Consider the following 13,744-nt stretch of genomic DNA (forward strand, 5'->3'; position numbering starts at 1 on the left):
ACACAGCAGGGGAGAGGGAGAGGAAGAAGCAGGCTGGAAGCCGAGGAGCCTGATGTGGGACTCGATCCCGGAACGCCGGGATCACGCCCTGAGCCGAAGGCAGACGCTTAACGACTGCGCTACCCAGGCGCCCCGTTTCTTCACATTCTTGTCAGCACTCTGTGGTTTCAATATATTTCTCTTTTATCCGTTTTAGTAGGTAGGTAGTGGGATTTCACTGTGTGTTTACTTTGCATTTCTGTAATAGCTACTGATGTTGCCCTCGCATTGATTGCTTTCTTGGTCAAGTGTCCGTTCAAATCTTTTGCCAGTTTTTTAGTTGTAGTGTTTTGCTTTCCAGCAGAAAGAGCTTCTATCTCCTGGATACACGTCTTTTATCAGGTATATATTTTGGAAATATCTTCTCCCAGTGTGTGGCTTGTCTTCATGTTCTTGGTAGTATATCTCGGAATGGAACATTTATATTTTAATGAAGTTTTTTTTCTAAATTTTTCTCTTTGCTGACTCATACCTTTTGTGTCATTTGTTTGAAATCTTTGCCTAACTCAGGGCTCTAAAGACTTTCTCTTATATTTTCTTCTGGGATTTTTAGATGTTAAGCTTTATAGTAGGTTTGTGATCCTTTTAAGTTGATGTTTTGTATCTGGTGTGAGATTCTTTTTGTGCTTATGTTTAACAGTATGTCCGATTTCAGCATCAGTTGTTGAGAAGACTTTCCTCTCTCCAGTGAATTATTGTTTGCACATTTGTCAAAAAGCAATTGACCCACATGTATGAGTGGGCATATTTCTGAATTCTCTTCTACTCACACATTCTCTGTTTCTGTTCTTATGTCAAAAAGACATGGCCCTGATTATTCTGGCTTTACCTCAGGTCTTTCCCTTTACCATGCAAAATTTCATGTCAGCCTGTTAATTTCTACAGCCATGACTGCTGAAATTTTGATTAGGATTGCACTGAATTTATAGATTACTTTGGAGATGTATAATACTGTGTCTTCCAATCTATGAAAAAAATACACCTTCTAAAAAATTTCTCATATGGGGCCCCTGGGTGGCTCAGTCAAAGTCTGCCTTCGGCTCAGGTCACAACCCTAGGGTCCTGGGATCGAGTCCCACATCGGGCTCCCTGCTCAGCGAGGAGTCTGCTTCTCCGTCTCACTCTCCGTCTGTGCTCTCTCTCTCAAATACATAAATAAAATCTTAAAAAGCAAAGATAAAAAATTTCCCACATCATTGCTTTATAATTTTCACTACATAAATCTTGAAATTATTTTATGACATTTATCCCTACATATTTCATATGCTTTGATATTATAAATGGAATTTTAAATTTCAATTTCCAATTGTTCATTGCAAATATATATACATATATATATATATGTATATATATATTTCTATATTAAGTAGAGTCCTGCTCTTTTGCTAAAGCAACTTACTAGTTCCAGTAAGTTTTATGTAGTTTCTTTGGGAATCAGTACATACATAATCAATTTTGTTGTTTGTGAGTAATTTGTTTCATTTCTGTCTTTTGAAACAATGCATTGTTTATTTTTCTTCTTTATTTTACTGTCTAGATTCTCCAGTACAATGTTAAGTAAAAGTGGTGAGAGTGTACTACTTTTTTTTAAAGATTTTATTTATTTTTTTGAGATAGAGAGCGAGAGAGAGAGCACAGGTGGGGGGTGGGAGGGACAGAGGGCGAGGGAGAAGCAGACTCCAAGCTGAGCAGGGAGCCCAGTGCAGGACTTGATCCCAGGACCCTGAGATCATGACCTGAGCTGAAGGCAAATACTTAACCAACTGAGCCACCCAGGTGCCCCAGAGTGTGTACATTCTTACTGCATGTGCACTTTTAGGAGAAGTCATCAAGTCTTTAATTATTAAAAGTGATTTTAGCTATAGGCTTTTTTCTAGATCTTTGTTAGGCTGAGATTGTCCCCCTCTATTCTTAGTCTGCAAAAACCTTTTATTATGATGTTGAATTTGGTTAAATGCTTTTCATCATCTGCTTCCTGCAGATGGTAGGATGGAGGGTTACCTTTTCTCTTCCTCCTCAAAGAGACACTTTTTGTTTCTACTACTGGTATCTACCACCCTCCCGTCCAACCTGGAGTGAAAGCATCTGCTGATCTTCCTGCAGTGCTTTTGCTTCCTGTGTGAAAAAAGTCTGGGAATAAGGGCTGTGTTGTATGCCTATTGATTGAATTTTTAACTGTGATACTAAGGACATTTATGAAGTGACTTCCCATTGGCAGAAACCCTACTTATGTATAACTCATTTCCGTTCAAGTCTGGATGGATTCTGAGGGACCTAGTGACAAGAGCATCTGTTTAATAAATAATTCTTTATTTAAAAATTACCAATATTTATGAATATGTTTTCTGAAATTCCAAATATATATATATATATATGTTTTCTAAAATTCTCTGTCTACATATAATTGTGACATTATACAAATTTTGTAAGACTGTTAAAACTTACGATGAGATGTATTTATCACCTGAGCATTCCTTATTCCCTCTGTCTAAGGGCAGTGTAACTTCTTCCTTGAAGTTAGGCAGTTTCTTTCCCTTCCTTATCTGTTCGGAACTCTCCACCAAGCTAACCTGATGTATTTTATACTTCTCTGATGCTGCAGCTTTAAACACCTTTCAGGTACTTCCCTATCAACAAAATCAGTGTTTTAAAAATTTATCATTTTAAGCATTATTTAAACCATTTAGTCTTACTTGTTGTACTTAGAGATAACAATTATAACTCACCAATTAACTATCTAAAACAGGCAGACAAACAATACAAACAAAAAACTCACTAATGCCTTTCGGTCAATGTGTCAAGTAGAGGGATTCTATATTTAGCTTGTTTTGCTGAATATCCAGGTTAGAATACGAATGCTTGATGGCTTAGTAATTTTCTTTTTGATGATACCAAAATTTATTTAAATTGTCAGTACCGTTTTTATTATTTTGCTATTGATGTTATTGTGAAAAGTGCTTAAGAGTATGAAACTGTCTTTACTTGACTTTGTTTAACTTTATGCTCATGTGTATATCCAATAAAGAGATCTGTGATGAGGATGCTGGTGAAGATCATAGCATTTTTAGTCTTTGGAATTTTGTATTTAGAAGTGCCTCGCATGGTGTATTACACTTTTCATGTAAGCATTTCCCTGGACGTCATTCTTAATTTATACCAAAGATTGAATTTTTGATGTGCCATCATATAATACGGCACTAAAGTAGTACCAAATAGCCTAGAAACCTTTTATATATTATTATGAATTATGCCTTCATCCAAATTTATCACTGGTATGGAAATATCATTCTACCTTATGAAATTTTTATCATGTAAATATATAACTTTAATTTGGTTAATGAAAATGAGCCATATAATGGCTAAAAAAATTCAGTGGTTTTATAATGACTGGTGTTTATACTTTTGTTTTTATTCTCTTCCAGTATGAAAATATCCTCAGTGATTAATAATCTGGGTAGGCTGCTAGTGTGTTTCAGTAACCGTGGCTGAAATGCTTTAGAAATAAGCTAAAAAATAAATAATTAGTTATTTTCTTTGAAAATATTTGAGAACAAAATTGAGTCAATAAAATTCCTGACTGTAATAATCCCCCTAATGTAACTCAGCCCAAACTCAAAAACACAGTAATTGGGGAAAATTGCATGCTTCATTAGTGGTTTCCCTTAATGTGATCTTTTCATCTTCCTTTTGGAGGGCACTAAACATCAAAGTTTGAAATCTTCACCATGTGTAGCTCTTTAATCCTTCTTATATTAATCAGTGTTTTACTTCTGAACATAATCCCCATTAATTTAGTTCAATATATATTTGGATTGTTGATACAAATATTAAAATTATGCTTAGGATATGGATTCACAGAAATTAGAATTAAATATAATTATTGGTAGTTAGAATAATTGAATCATTTTAACAGCAGTATTGCATGTATCATTATCTATTGTTTTATAACAAAAATTGCAAAACTTAGCAGCTTACAGCAATATACATTCATCATCTTTTAGTTTCTGTGGGTAAGGAATTGGGCATGGCTTAGATGGGCCCTCTGTTTCCTAGCCTTTCACAAAACCTGAATCATGATCTGCAGTTTCATCTGAAGGGTTGACTGGGGAAGGATGAACATCCATTCTCAAGCACTAGTTCTTCGTATCATTGAGTTCCTTGCAAGTGTCAGATTGAGGTCTTCATATCCTCATTGGCTTTTGGCCAGTGACTTCCCTCAGTTCCTTGACATGTTGGCCTTTCCAGTAGTGCAAGCAAAGAAGCAGTAGAGAGTCTACCAGCAATATGAATTCACAATCTTTAACCTACTCATGGAAGTGACATCTTATCCATGTTGTCTGTTTTTGGTTAGAGGAAAGTTACTCATAGGACAGGAATTACACAAGGCCATGAATACTAGGGTGTGGGGCCCATCATAGAGGCTTCCTACTAAATTGAAATTAATCATTTGTTACACAACCCAGGTATTGTTTGAATCTTTTGTTAGACTGTAATTCTTTATTCTAGAATTAAGTTGCTTTGAATAATTTGAAAATCAAACACTGTTCATCACTTTTTTTTTATGATGTCACCAGAATTTGTTCTCAGCCAAATTTCTTCTCAATTCAAATTGTACCATAATTTATGACACCCTTCTAAGACATAGTGTTAGAAATACAGACCTAGGGGGCGCCTGGGTGGCACAGCGGTTAAGCGTCTGCCTTCGGCTCAGGGCGTGATCCTGGCGTTATGGGATCGAGCCCCACATCAGGCTCCTCTGCTAGGAGCCTGCTTCTTCCTCTCCCACTCCCCCTGCTTGTGTTCCCTCTCTCGCTGGCTGTCTCCCTCTGTCAAATAAATAAATAAAATCTTTAAAAAAACAAAAAAAAGAAATACAGGCCTAGACAGTTGTTAGGAACTTAATGGAAGCTGTATAACATAGAGGTCAAGGTATGATTTTATTCATATTCTGTTTCTGCCAGTTCCTGCACATCTCTGAGACTCATTTCTTCTCTTTGGAATGGAGATAACAGTGCCATCCTGTTTGGAGTTTTTAAAGTTTACATAAAATAATAAATATAAAGCACTTAATGTAGTATTGGTACACATTAGGTGCTACGTGAATGGGCTTTATCAGTAATATGTATATCATTACTTGAAGAATGAGGAATCCTTCCTATTGAGGAAAAACTATTAGCTCACCATTAGTAAACTCAACTTGCTGTTTTATTTTGGGTCACTTGGTTTATTTAAACTTGTATTTAAGTGAAAATAGAATTTAAATGACTATTAGCTACTGAATTGTGGTCTACAAAGGACCCATGTTTTATGGAGAAACTTCCATAGATCAATCACTATGGTCATATATTCAAATTTAATGTTGTTAAAATTTCCACACTATCCAAAGTGATCTACAGTTTCAGTGCAGTCCCTATAAGAATCCCAGTTGCATTTTTTTTGCAAACACAGAAAAAAATCCTGCAGTTTGTCTGGGACCACAAAAGACTGAACAGCCAAAGGAATCTTGAGAAGAAAGGCAAAAGAGGGAGACATCACATTACCGATTTCAAACTACTTTACAAAACTATAGTAATCAGAACAGTATGGTACTGGTATAGAAACAGATGAATAGACCAACGGAACAAAATAGACAGCCCAGAAACAAACACACACTTACAAAGTCAACTAATCTTTGACAGAAGTGTCAAGAATACACAACAGGGAAAGGATAGTCTCTTCAATAAAATGTGATAGGAAAAGTGGATATCTGCATGCGAAAGAGTAAAATTGGACCTTGTCTTACACCCTATGCAAAGATCAACTCAAATGGATCAAAGACTTTAAGACTGAAACCGTAAAACTCCTAGAAGAAAACATAGGGAGGAAGCTTTTTGACATTGACTTGACAATGACTTTTTGTGTGTGACACAAAAACGCATGCAACACAAGCAAAAATAAACAAGTGGGACTATATCACTCTAAAAGATTTTGTTCAGCAAAGGAAACCATTAACAAAATGAAAGGACAACCATATATCTAATAGGGAGCTAATAGCCAAAATGTATAAGGAGCTCATCAACTCAGTACCAAAACAAACAAACAAACAAACAAAACACAAAAAAAACAAACTTGATTAAAAAATGGTTAAGCACCTGAATATACATTTTTGCCACAGGTACATGAAAAGATGCTTGAAATCACTAATTATCAGAGGAATGCAAATCAAAACCACAATGTGACATAACCTCCCATCTGTTAAGATTACACCTGTTATTAACAAAAAGTCAAAAGGAAACAGGTGTTGGTGAGGATGTGGAGAAGGGAAACCTCTGTTCACAGTTGATGGGATTGTAATTTGGCACAGCCACTATGGGAAGCAGTATGAGGGGTTCTCAAAAAACTAAAAATGAAACTACCGTGTGATCTAACTCTTTCACTTCTGGTTACATAGGCAAAGGAAATGAAATCAGTACCTTGGAGAGATATCTTCACCCTTGTGTTCATTGCAACATTATTCACACTAAGATATGGAAACAAGAAGTGTCCATCAACAGATGAGTGGAGAAGATGTGGAAAAAATGTACATACACACATAATGAAATATTACTAAGTCTTAAAAAATAGAGAAGTCTTGCCATTTGTAGCAACATGGGTGAATGTAGAGAACATTATGCTAAGTGAAGGAATCCAGGCACAGAAATTCAAGTATATGATCTCACTTATGTGTGGAATCTAAAAAAGTTGAACTCAGAGAAACTGAGAATAGAACCGTGGTTACCAGAGGCTGGCTGGCAGGAGGGAGAGATGCAGGGACGCTCGTCAGAGGCTACCAACATTCAGTTACAAGATGAGTAATTTCGGGAGATGTGTGTATATAGTATGGTGACTATAGTTAATAAAAATGTATACTTGAAAGTTGCAAGTAGATCTTAATGTGTTTTTACCACACACACACACACACAAAGGAAGCATATATAGAAAAAGAGATGGTTTAGTTTAGACATAATCTTTTCTGAAATTTGTTACTGTTACTGGAGACAAAACAAAATAATAAAGCAACTCACAATAAAGAAAAAGTAAATTGTGGGTGTTAAGTACCTATATTCACTATATATTGAAATACTTGTCAACTTTGTGTTTAATGCTAGTTGTACACCATCGAGTAGAACTTAGTATTTCTTTATGGTTCTTTCTTAGGTAACAGTTACATAAAATGGCATGAATAAACTTAAGTGTCCCATTCAGTAAGTTCTCTCTCTCTCTCTCTCTGTCTTTAAGATTTTTAAGTAACCTCTACACCCAACGTGGGGCTCGAACCCACAACCCTAGATCGGGAGTCTCCTAGGCTCCCCCAATTCAGTAAGTTGCGACAAATGAATTTTAGGCCTTTAGTTTATATGTTACATTTTTTAAAAATCAATATGAAAATAATAGAGAACAGTATTTTGACAACTGGCCAAAATTATATTATCCACAAAGAATCTCATATGACTTAAAGGTATAAATGGAGATTTGATTTTCATAGTATGTGGAAAACATTGTTAGAGAATATCACAGACATTAGTATTTTGCCCAATAAATGGTGGTTTATTTGTGAATTGAAAATCCCTCTGAAAGCTTAATTTACCGTGGAGGATAATTTCTGTTACTGTGGTAATCCTGGGGCTGTCAAACTTTATTGCCAAATAGCTCATGAATGAACTGAACTTGCATTTAGTGCAAGTTCAGAGAGTGAGCATCTTTTAAAACCCCCCTCATCCAATGCCTGAAGTTTTGAGTAATTTCCTCAACTTGTGTAATAGAAATACAGCAACTATTGAAGTGAATGCCCCAGTCACGGAAGACTTTATATCAAAGTAGCACATTCATTTAGAGGCCAGGTAGAAAAAATCCAAATGGAAGCAATTCTATAAATTGGGAAAGTAAATCTTGTATGTAGGGAAGATGCCCAGGAGAATGTCATTTGAATATCTGAAGCCCTTTAGGAGCACATCTTAGTTGGGACTGCTGTCCTTATACTAATTTTCCTTGGTGCTTTGTAAATAAAGGCTGTGTTATTAATTTTGGGACAAAACAAATGTCATATGGATGATATTTTACAGATACAAAAGTAACACATTTTAATTTCTTTAATTTTTTTTTATTGGGGGGAAGAGCAGAGGAGAGGGAGAGAGAGAATCTTAATCACACGGGACTCAATCTCAATGACCCATGAGATCATAACCTGAGATGAAATCAAGATTCGGGCGCTTAACCGACTGAGCCACCCAGGCGCCCCTCCTTATGAATTCTTTGCTTCACCTCTCCCCACTCCTGAGTATGTCTTCGGGAAGGCTCTAATGGACAAGAAAATAGTAAAAACTTATTAGTTGCTGCCTCATAGCTGTAGAACCCTGAACATTCCTGGATCCACTAGACTCCGTTCCCCAAAGGTATCAGGAAAGAAAATTACTTGAGGTTTCACAGTTCTTTTTCTTCCATTAAGAAAATAAAGACAAGTTTTGGTTTCTTTTAAATTCTATATTCCTTTTTTCCCCCTCTCATATTCACAAAGCCTGGTTTAACACGATTAGTTAGGTATTTATTGAACTCCTACTGTACAGACGTTGTTTGAAGTAGGATCTCTGAGTAACGCACAGCCCTTGCCCACAACCAGCCAACCATCTATGAGGAGAGAAAAACTTAAGTTCCTTTATAAGCCTCTGCACAGGCTCTAAAAAGAAAAATAGGTCTTGGGAACAAATTGTATCTCCTTCCCTCTGCTCATCACCTCCTCGTCTATGGTTACCTGCTGAGGAGAGAAAACACTCTGTACCAAGTCCCTGGCATCTTGATTTGTAAGTTGACCATGTGTGTACTCACAGTTAGTTTTAGCTGGCATATGAGCTTTCCCTAGCTGATGTGTCTGATACACACACACACGTACACGTACACACACACACACACACGTACACACACACATTCTTTGGTATGGTCTCATTTTGTTAAATTTGCTTTTTCTAGTACTTTCTTGCCACTTCAACCCAACAGGACTTTGAGGTTAAGAATGCAGATGCTGCACCCAGTTGGCTTGGTTCAAATGAGATCCCCCCCACTTTCTAGCTGTGGCAACTGAACACTGGCTCGTGGGACTCGGACATAGTTGAAGGATTTAATAAATTTTGTTAGTGAATTAATGAATTCGTCGGTATCCCTGTATTAATGCTAGAGCCCTTGCAATCATGTCTAGACACATCATAATCAATACATTTCCTTATCTCCATCTATCTATCCTTCCCTCCCTCCTACTTTTTCATGATTGTTAATTGATTTGCATGTTGTTTAATTTGTCAGCATGGGTTTAAGAACCACGATCACCTACCAAATTTATGATGCTCCTGTCCTCGGGAAGGAAACATCATGTACAGTTTTGATACTGGATGGAGGAAAAGTGGAAAAAAGAAAGTCCCATAATATATACCTTTCCTTAATCAAATTTTGGAACTCTCCCGAGAATTCTTTGAATGAAGTTATAGTTTAGTCTGTGTCCTCAATTTCTGTATTCAGATTATATGCTTCTTCCCAAGCATTAATTTTCTTATGTTATAGTAGTGTTTTTAAGGGTAAAGAATGTGTTTCCACTGCCATGCTACATAAGGCCCTAGCCCTGTTTGAGCTGGATCGTGGTATCCAGCGTAGTGAATGGCCCACATCCCCAAGGTCAGAGCAAGTGCCTCTCCATAGCCTCTGCCCTCCAGCATGTCCTGTGGAATCCCCTGACCTCTCTGTGGAGACACAGCATGGAGATTCCCAGTCCCTTTCAGATAGAGAAGCTGTCTGATTTTATTTTATTTTATTTAAAAAAAAATAAAAGATTTTATTTGACAGAGCAAGAGAGCACAAGCAGGGGGAGTGGCAGAGGGAAAAGGAGAAGCAGACTCCCCACTGAGCAGGGAGCCTGATGTGGGGCTTGATCCCAGGACCCCAGGATCATGACCTGAGCCGAAGGCAGGCGCTTAACTGACTGAGACACCCAGGTGCCCCAGAAACTCTCTGATTCTAATAACCACACACAATTTTCATGTTTTAATTCCAGCTTGATTCTGAATTTCCATCATAGCTACAGGTCAAGTCTCCCCCCTCCCCTGACCAATGGGATGGAGCTGTGTTGGTGAATCACCAGCCCAGTTGTCTCCTCACTCTGTGCCCTTGGCTTCTGCAGTGCTGGGTTACTGGGAGAAGGCCTTAGGGGCAGAGCAGTTGTAGTAATGCCGGCCCGCTGCGGGCGTCTGGTATGGCCAGCATCCCCAATGCTAGTTCTGCATGAACCCCTGACCCCTGTAGTTTTCATGCGTGACATACTCTTGAACTCCTGGGATTCTCTCCTCTCGCTGAGCTGCTCCTGTGCACAAAAGACCCTTGGGCACATCTTATTCCTGTAGTCTCTTTGCCCCAGCACTCAGCCTGTGGGGCAAGATGCCACCAAAAGGCTCGGGCTCAGTTAACTTTTGTGTTCTTCAGGTAGCTGATGGGAACTTCACACTGAACTTTTCTCACCAAGAAAAGATGAACAGACTTAAAATCTAGTCTTGCCCTCTCTCCTTACCCAGCCCATGATGGCTGCTCCACGCTGTATATGTTTTCAGATTTCTCCAGACACGAGGTATGTGCCAGCCCCCAGGTGCCTGTGTGGTCCCCAGGCCCAGGGACCCCTTCCAGGCTCTCAGAGCACTCTGTACGGGAGTACCAGGGTGGACTCTTGGGCTGATGCGGCTCAGCTGGCCAGCAGGGGGCAATGAGAAGCTGGCTCTCCTCCTCTCAGACACTCCCTTCATCTCAGTGGCTGTTTTGGAGACCCCATCAGTGAGTGGCATGAGGGGTAGGACGGGAGACTTCCTCTCTGCTCTCCCAAAGTTAGGACATCCCATCCCCTAGCTAGTCTTGGAGGAGGCTGATGGCAGTTCTTTTCAGCTGCTCTCTGTAGAAAACCTGCTCTGAGCTTCTGCTGAAATGCCCAGAGAGCAGGAAGAGCTCCGTTCTTTGTCCTGTGTATTAACAAATTGCCGGCACAAGCCCTGTTACCTGTATGGCATACTTGATTTGGTTTTAATTAACATTTAATGTTAATTTTAATTCATTGGTACAGAAACTTCACATTTTTCTATGGTTTTGAATTAATTTAAATTACATTTTCATTTTCATTTCATTCATGGCAACATTCATGTCATTTCTACATCTGGCTGTATATCACTCCTTCGTGATATCTGTCCTCTCTTAATGAACATTCATTTTGTAGGGATTTGGGTTTTTATATATACCTCACAGGCATAATTCCTTTAGCAAGTAGGATCCTGGCATCCACAAAATTCTCATTAATGACAATCCTACAAAATGAGAGAAAAGCTTAAAAATGAGTTCTTAAATAATGTTTATTTTTTATAATATAAATCTGCTATTAAATCTGCCTTGGTCCATTATAACGTAGCTCCAGTTGATCATAATAGTGGAAACACCAACTCACTTATCTTGTTTAGAAATCTTAAATATAAATCTATATCATAATCTCACAACCAAAATTATAGTAATATTGCTGCTATACTTTCATCTGGTATTTTATTTTCTTTTGATCAAGTGGAGAACACTCTATATTTGGGCTGCATTGAAGAGTCCTTTTTAGAATGAGACCTGGGGATTTCTAGCAAGATCCTTGACATTTGCCCATTAAAACTACAGCTTGGATATGATTCAAAGTAGCTTAGCCTCACCCAGCAGTAGCTCGTCATTTGCTGTGTAGCTTCCTCTTTCCACCTGGCCAAGTGCCATTTACTTTCCTTTTCTGCAGGTGCTATGCAGTACTCCATCCCATGAGCCTACGGTGCTGTCACTATTGCTTGCAAACTTTAAGATAAATTTTAGGCAGATCTGTCTTACTGTCATAGAACTATTTAAATTAGCCATCCGTTATAGCATTAACACATCCATCAGTGATATCCCACCCACGTGGACTTGAACTATTGTCATCTACCACGTCTTTTAATTAAATGCGTGTCCACTGGGAACTCAGTGTTCTGCAATGTCAAGATGTCTTCACGCTTACATATGAGATTTCTGGTTGTTCTCTGCAGATACGCAGTAATGCATTCTGTTTCAAAGTATACACATTTTACACACTTTGTAAAATTTGCATTGGCTTTATTTTAAGTGTTTTAGGTAGCACCTATTTGAACTTTGAAAAAGTTGACTTTCATCAGTGTTAAAATGACATATGCTAGAATCGTAGATATACAAAATAAATAAAATACATAGATGATGAAAAAAATTGGGGTACATAACAAGTATAAATTTTAAAAATCCAAAAATTATAACAATAGCATGATTCTATTAACAATTTTATGGTAGCTGTAATAGATTATACTTCTCAAATAATTATTCAAATTATTACGGGATTTACCTGGAGCAATGAATAAGTTTGCCCATCAGTTACTTTTGGGAAAGCATGCAAATTATAGCTTCATTTTAAAGCCTTGTTAACATTTCGATTAAAACACTTATTTAAATGTTTGTTCTAAAACAAATGTGGACTATTCTAGAAAGTAGGTGTTGACATAAAATGAAGTGTATGTATCACCAAAAATATCACTTGCTAGGGAGGTATTTGGATAGGCATGTCAGTTCATACAAGACCCAATTAACAGCAGAACTAGTTGAATATACTTCTGTAACAAGTGGTAGGGGATGAGAGTTATTCAAGCTATTAAAATGATAAATTAAAGAGGGCACTTCAGATTGTAAAGACATTCCAGGGTTTGGTTGGCTAAGGAGGAGCTATGCTATTTCATTTTACTCTAGAGGAATGTAGTACAAATGGGATCCTAAAAAAACCCAAGTATATGGCTTTATTAAGATGTACATTCGAGTGTGTGTGTATTTTTTTCTTTTTTTCCCAGCGGGTAGATAGCAGTTCAGGTTGCTTTGGCCTGGTAAGCAGGAAAAACTTCACCCAGAATTAAGTAATCCTAGGAATTTATTGTTTGACATACCTGAAAAGTCTACTGGCATTGTGGGTTCCAAGCACGGTTTGAACAGGGCTCCAAAACATGTCTATGTGATTGCCTCCACTTTTCCTCTTCTAAGAGGAAGCTTGATTCCAGGCATCTTCTATTATCATAAAGCAAAGAGTACAACAGTTCTGAACGTCACATTTCCAAATCTATCTACTGGAGAAAGGAACCTTCTTTTTCTTGACTACCAAACAAAAGTCCTCAGCCTTTGCTTTTATTTTTCTAGCTTAGGTTTTGCCCACATGTGAGTTGTTGACTGAGGTCAGTGGAATGACCTGCTTGGGTTAGCTTTGACCTGGGTTACTGACCAGTTACCACTCCAGGTTTTGTCACAGTGTGGCAATCAAGTCAGTTCATCACAAAAGCCATGGCCCCTGAAAAATGTACTAGGAAAGGAATAAGTGCTGGAGAGAACCCTATAGTGTCTGCTCATGGGAAATAGGAAATAGGAAGCTGGAAAGGTAAATAGGGGCCGTGTCATGTCAGCCTCAGGGTACGTTCCAGGCTTACAGTTACAGAAGGACAGGAGGGATTTGGTCTATTTCCACATCAACCTCTAAACTAAAGAATATGTTTTTCACAGAATTAAGAAACATTCTAATAGAACCTAAGCATAGAAATCAGGCTGGAATTGCAAGGATTGCAAATACAGAGTAATGATAATGACATGCAGTTCTAATTAATGT

General features: G+C 37.9%; 1 protein-coding gene across 1 annotated transcript in view; it reads left to right on the plus strand.

Moving 5' to 3' along the window:
* CTNND2 (catenin delta 2) overlaps positions 1-13,744 on the plus strand; it is a 966,176-nt gene that overhangs the window by 82,636 nt on the left and 869,796 nt on the right. The window lies entirely within an intron of this gene.

The sequence above is a fragment of the Ailuropoda melanoleuca genome, chromosome 3 (genome assembly GCF_002007445.2).
Source record: "Ailuropoda melanoleuca isolate Jingjing chromosome 3, ASM200744v2, whole genome shotgun sequence".
NCBI classification, from domain to species: domain Eukaryota; kingdom Metazoa; phylum Chordata; class Mammalia; order Carnivora; family Ursidae; genus Ailuropoda; species Ailuropoda melanoleuca.